The sequence below is a fragment of the Adiantum capillus-veneris genome, chromosome 5 (genome assembly GCF_014529385.1).
Source record: "Adiantum capillus-veneris isolate H3 chromosome 5, ASM1452938v2, whole genome shotgun sequence".
In the NCBI taxonomy this organism is placed as follows: Eukaryota; Viridiplantae; Streptophyta; class Polypodiopsida; order Polypodiales; family Pteridaceae; genus Adiantum; species Adiantum capillus-veneris.
Genome location: NC_140935.1, coordinates 7899806 through 7906049, shown reverse-complemented (window position 1 = coordinate 7906049; position 6244 = coordinate 7899806). Strand labels below are relative to the sequence as shown.

Below are 6244 nucleotides of genomic sequence, written 5' to 3'. Positions count from 1 at the left end.
TCCAATCCCTTAGTTAAAAAGATATGCATGTTTTTTCCCCTAAGGGGGGAGGTGTGGTGTGTGGGTCTTGTAGGTGTGTTTGACCACCTAGTGTGGGAGGACACTAGTAGATTCTTGGCATATGTAACCAACTCTCTCCTCTCTATAAAAGAGGCCGCCGATCAGTGTTCGAAAGGTGTGCCTTAGCTTAGCCTTGAGCCAGTTGCAAAATCAAAGTAGCCGACTGAGGAGAGGGCGAGAAGGAGAAAATTCCGCTTAAAATATATGGGAAATAGTGTAATTTTGTAAAAATACTGGCTAGTATTGTAAAATTTCCGGTTCAGATTTGTCTTGGAGGGATTTTTGTATGTTTTGTGAAAATGATCTTTCCCGAACACTGCTGCCGACTCCTGAGCAGGCAAGCCGCGTTAGTCTCATTCTCCCTCTCCTCTTGTGTACATCACAAACTATCGAAATTATTCCAAGCAGTCTATTGGTCCATTCTCTGATAACCTGGGGACTACACACGTCTACAACCGCCAAATGCAGGTGGTCGTTAGCAAGAAGGCATAAGAAAAGCGAGGGATTTTCTAGAGAACATAACAGGGGCATTCCGAGAATTGAACTCGGGACCTCTCGCACCCTAAGCGAGAATCATACCACTAGACCAAATGCCCAACTTGTAAGCCGCTTTTAAGAGTCACTTACTATGTCGTTATTGGTAGGAGATAGTAGCTGGTGAAAATGCATATTGCAGACAGCTATATAGTGGAGCTTGGAGCATATAAGGGCTGTGGATTTATGATGTGCAAGAGGGCAGAGCACACGCACTTTTCCATCGCTTTTTCTCCTCCCCTGGAGCCCTTATGGCATGTGGGGCCATTTCTCTCTCTCTCTCTCTCTCTCTCTCTCTCTCTCTCTCTCTCATCGAGACGTACACGCCCACCGTCCATTCTATAGAAACGCCGTGGAGAATCTCTCGTTGTGTCTCTGAATAACCAAGTGCAGGAATTTATTGGTGCAGTAGTGGTGACACGGGGGTACATTCACAGGCAAAGGTCTATTCAGCGTTCGGGAAAAATCATTTTTCCAACCATACAAAATTCCTTTCCTTGAGTTTGCCAAGAGGAAATTTTAGAGAATTAGTCTACTTTTTCAACTTTTTACATTATTTTTCTCTATTTTGGGGTAGAATTTCTCCTTTTCCCCTTGCCCTCAACCGGCATTTTGGAAATTGAAAACGGCACGACATTAAGCTGAGACACATTTTTCCCGAACATTGGGTCTATTAGGCAAAATGTAGACAGGTTAGTGATTGTAAGGGCACGGTCTGAAGGGGCCGGAGCATTAATGCCATCCCACTAGAGAGAGAGAGAGAGAGAGAGAGAGAGAGAGAGAGAGAGAGAGAGATCTTTTTACGCCAGAGAGAAAAGATCTATCTGACGACGAAAGTTGAACTCAAGACTTGTTTTCAATTTTCAAGAGGGAAATGGATAACCAATCTACCACACTTGGAAGGTTATACCATTTTCCTCTTTTTATTACTGCACACACACATCCGAGAAGAAGAGAATTTTAGTGTCCTAGGAAACTATCCCAAAAGACCTTCAAGATCTATCCGACGAACTTAGTTGAATTCAAGACCTATTATTCAAGAGGGAAATGGCATAACCAATCTACCGCACTTGGGCGATACAGAGATTATACCATCTTCCTCTTTTTATTATTTTAATGTCGTAGGAAACTATCCTGAGAGACCTTAAAGATCTATTCGACGAGGAGAGTTGAACCAAGATTTGTTATTCAAGAGGGAAATGGTAGAATCAATCTGTAGCCTGGTTTCATACGGCACAATATATTTCGGACATGCTGAGCCTCGTCTTCCATCCCTAGTTCACATAGAGCGGCGGTAGGTCTCTAAAAGCTCACCCATTTGTGATTGGCTTGGAAATCTGCCTCGAGGCTCATTGGCACAAAAAGATAGCTCTGTTTTGTCTTCTTCAGCGTGGTAGCGAGCTCTTCGGCGCGCGGGGGGGGGGGGGCGCTCTTGGAAATGAAATTGTAGGTCCAGAAGAAGCTCGCTCTCACTGTCCAATCCTTCTACACCAACTTCACACATCGTTGCGCTCCCCCACATGCTGCAAAAGCAAAAAACACGTTTTTGATCCAACCAGATCTTGGTCAGTTTTGTGTAGATCCGCCATGGCCCCTTCTCGATGCAAGCATCCACTCCCATGGTCTTTAGCTTCCGAATTCCTTGCTTATGTGTATGGAACCCTGCTTCCCACACTCGTCTTCAACCCCACAACCATCCATCCTTGCTTATGTGTATGCATCCATCCTTCATCTTTGTCAACTACCCCTCTTCTGGCTCCTACCACGTGAATGAGCTCAGTGCTCAACGACACAATATCATCAAAGAGAACTACCTCCAACTTGCCCTCAAAGACTCAAAGGTTCCTGGACTTCTATACTTGGTTCATGTAGCAGAATTTGATCATTTGAGTGCATACCAAAACGGCCTGGCTTTGGATATTACTCCCTCCCATGATCAGGTCATCCATAAAAAAGATGATCTTCCAAGTCCTTCTTACCCACTTGCACACCTTGTCGACTAGTCCCCGCAAAGTAGGGCACTTGCATAACAAATGAAGGGGGTCTTCCGAGACTGACTTGCAGCCTAAGCAAGTGCCAGAGCCGAACCTCTAGCTTGCACCTTAATCCCAATGGGAAAATCTCCCTAGAGCACCTTCCAAATGAATACTTTTATGTAGTCCGGTCCTTTAGTCTCCTAGATGGTAGTAACCCTCTTTTGCTAGCGTTCTTCTGATCAATTTTTCTTCCAAATTCTGTTGAGAGGGGCAAACCAATTAGCTTTGTACACCATCACATTATAAGTACTTTGGGTCTTGGGAAGCGAGGACACTTTGTCTTTCGGCCAATGCCAGGCTCTCCAATCAATTTCTGATCCGCAGACAGAAGGAAATGAGGATGCCAATACTTCCAAGAGTCTACTATTCATAACCCTTTTGTAAATTCCCAATGTATGTTCCATCACCATGAGCTCCACATCCTTCCAGCAAAAGCTTCTGTCATCCCAGAGATACGAAAGCTTAGCGATTCCTTTGTTGTTCACCTGCCGTGCAACTTCCCTCCAAAAGGGGTCCAAGGAGCCCCTTCCAAGTTTGGAGAGCCATGGGGACCAATTGTGGGAGGAATCCTTGAAGTATCTGATATTCTCTCCTCATACCAGAGTTGAGACTGCTTTGTTACACTTCCGTGCTAGTTCCCTTGTGCAGCCACCAAGCTTGAGGGATGTCCAACTAGGTGCTAGAATCTTGTCCGGCACCGTGGCCATCTCTTATATGCCCCCTTTTGAGGCCAACTTTGTGCTTTTAATCATATCCTAGGCCATACTAGCCCACTCTTGTTTCTGGTTCGTGAAAGAAACCATGAATTTGATACATAAATCTTCTGCATGCACCATTGGGTCAATAATTCCAATTCCACCCTGGTTCTTAGGTCTTGCTACCCATTCCCATCTCCCCCATTGGTAAGGGGTTGTGGCTTTCATGTTGCTTTTCCATGAAAACCGCTTGATACGCTTCAAGAATTCTTTCAATTAGATTTGCTCATTTTTAGCAACGACGATACAAATGAAATGTACGCTATCATGAAAGCATTGATCACCGTGACTCCACTGTGGAAGGGGAGGAGCACAAAATTCCATCTCATTTTGTTGTTAACTTTGGTCAAGAGCCAGTAAACTCTCTGTTTATCTGTAATGCCCACCCCAAGTGGAGGTGCCTGAATACAATGCCCTCACCTATAACCTCTCCAGACCATTTCACGGCATCGAAGGTGTCACTTTCTAAGAAAGATATCAGTCTTGATTTCTCAATACTGCACATTGAGTCGGAGGCAGAGGCAAAAAGTTGAACAATCTCAAGGGCTCTTCTCAACGTTTCTGATTCTGATTTGAGAAAAAGTCATCTACAAAGAGCTTTGCCAATAGTTGCTTTCCTCCAGGTAGTGAGAGACCTTGAATTTCCCCTTTCGCCGCACTATCCTCAAGTGAAGTCACTTGTGGGTGAGAGCCAATAGCAAAAAGTAGTGGGGCAAGGGGGAAACCTTGCTTGATTGAACGCTTGACCTCAAACCCTCCCACTATCTTGTTGTTGAAAAGGAGCTCAAAGTAACTTCCTTCCCCCAACGTTTGGACAATCGCACACATTCTGGGTCCAAAGCCCAAAGCCTTCATGACTGCCTCAAAGTATGACCATGAGATTCTATTGTAAGACTTATCTAGATCAAGCTCCAAAAGGACACATTCTTGCTTGGTGAAAGAAGCATATTCAATACCAACCATGGTAGCCAAGATGTTGCCATAGATTGACCTACCTTTTATGAATCCATGATAGGTGTGATGATTCTATTCAAGGTTTCTTTAGCATTTCTTCTATCTCATCTAGCTTTCCATGAGCTCCTATGATTGTTACATCCTTGGTTAAAAGATATTGCATTATTCTCCCCAATGTTTTCCTCATTTATTTTTTCTTGAGCTCTTCTGATCCCCTCAGGTGGAACCATTGACTCTACTCAAATGTACTAGGTGATGTGTTTATACGAAGTGTTTTCCCAAATTTTCTTTTTTACTATGATTTCTTGGACAATCCTCAAACAAGTATGCATATCATATCAAGGCGCGACTATGAGATAACGTGCTCGTTGTTGTTGCCTGCAACCCCCTTGCCATAGCCAAGCTCCCCAACCCCCTTGCGTAGCTTCCCCCTGCCACTGCCCGCCCATTCCCCTTGCTCACAGCGCGGTGCCCCCTGCTCCCTACTCCCCCCCCCCCCCCCCCCCCCCCCCCCCCCCCACATTCGCCTCTATTTGTTGTGGTCTATCTGCAACCTATTGGTGACGGATTCAACACATTCGTCCCCGCCTCAACAATAGTGGACATAGAATGGTGGCCCCTACTCCACCACAAAGGGACTCCTCAAGAGCCCCCTCGCCTGACTCCGTGGGGCCGACCCTTTTGACTTGCTCTTTCACTAGAAGAGCAAGCGAGCTTGATGGTTGAGGTGGAATGCTTGGAAGGCTCCTCGATTATCTGCAAGATTATTGACACTCGACTCAGGGGTTTACTTTAGGCCCGAGTCTTGTTTGATGTGGGCAAGATCATTGATGTCCAGATCCTCAAGAGAGGGTATTATCAGATAGAGTTCGAGTTTCTAGAGACGATGACCAAGGTGATTTTGATGAGCCCCCGCTCGGTATCCGAGAAGCTCAAGCTTACTTTAGACGATGGCGTCATGGTTTCAACCCTACTACATATGTGCTTGAGGAGGAGGCCGACTTGCCTATTTTTGTCTGCTTCCGAGGCCTAAGGAGAGAGTACCTCCCTCTACTTCCCATGATTGGTTCCATGTTCGAGATAGTTCTAGATTCCCTGCGCACTGCAGCTTCAGTTGTGGCCAAGGCTGCAGGTTTACCTACTGTGCGGGTTCTTGTTCGAGAAACACACTCCCTCCCGAAGGTGATATTGTTGCCTCTTGTAAGCGGTGGTTGGATCAAACAAAGTGTGGAGTATTTGGGTCTTCCAAACCAGTGCTTCATTTGTAGGAAGATGGGCCACTTAGCAAAGGCCTGTCTTGGCAGGAGATCTCGACCCAACAACACATGTGCAGTCTCCCAAGAATGAGAATGCCCAATAGATAGGTACCAAGGACACACAGGCTGGTACCTTGACGAAGGCCAATGATTAGACATCTAATGGTTGGCAGTAGGTGCCTAACCATCATCAACAGGGATGGGCTTGCCACACTGCCCCCCTAGTGGGCGAGGTCCTACAAATCAACAACATTGGATTCCGACAGGGAACCGTTTTGACCCCTTTTAGGAGGACCCCCCTTGAGGAGGCTACCTCCACTTCAGCTCCTCCGCCTCCACCACCTTTCCTTCCTCCACCCTCAGACGCCTCTGTTACGCCTCCCCTGCCTCCCTCTCCTCCCCCTCCTCCACCTTCACCCCCACCTCCTACTCCTCCTTCTAAGACTCCCACATTTTGATGCTCTGCACATCCAAACATGCGCATCTCTCACCAACCAAGCAGGCAACTGTGTTCCATCATCCGTAGTTACAACAAAGTCTTCTATCGGAGTTTAATTTACGTCCTTGTAATTTTGGTCCTTGGTGTTTACCTTGGTTATGATTCCTTTGTGCCGTTGGAGAGGAGGAAAGGGGAACACACTAGAACACA

General features: G+C 46.2%; 1 non-coding gene across 1 annotated transcript; it reads right to left on the bottom strand.

Moving 5' to 3' along the window:
• Nucleotides 1–584: 584 nt before the first annotated feature.
• Nucleotides 585–656, bottom strand: TRNAP-AGG (transfer RNA proline (anticodon AGG)). Its single transcript has one exon. It is a non-coding gene; the product is annotated as a tRNA-Pro (tRNA).
• Nucleotides 657–6244: the final 5588 nt, after the last annotated feature.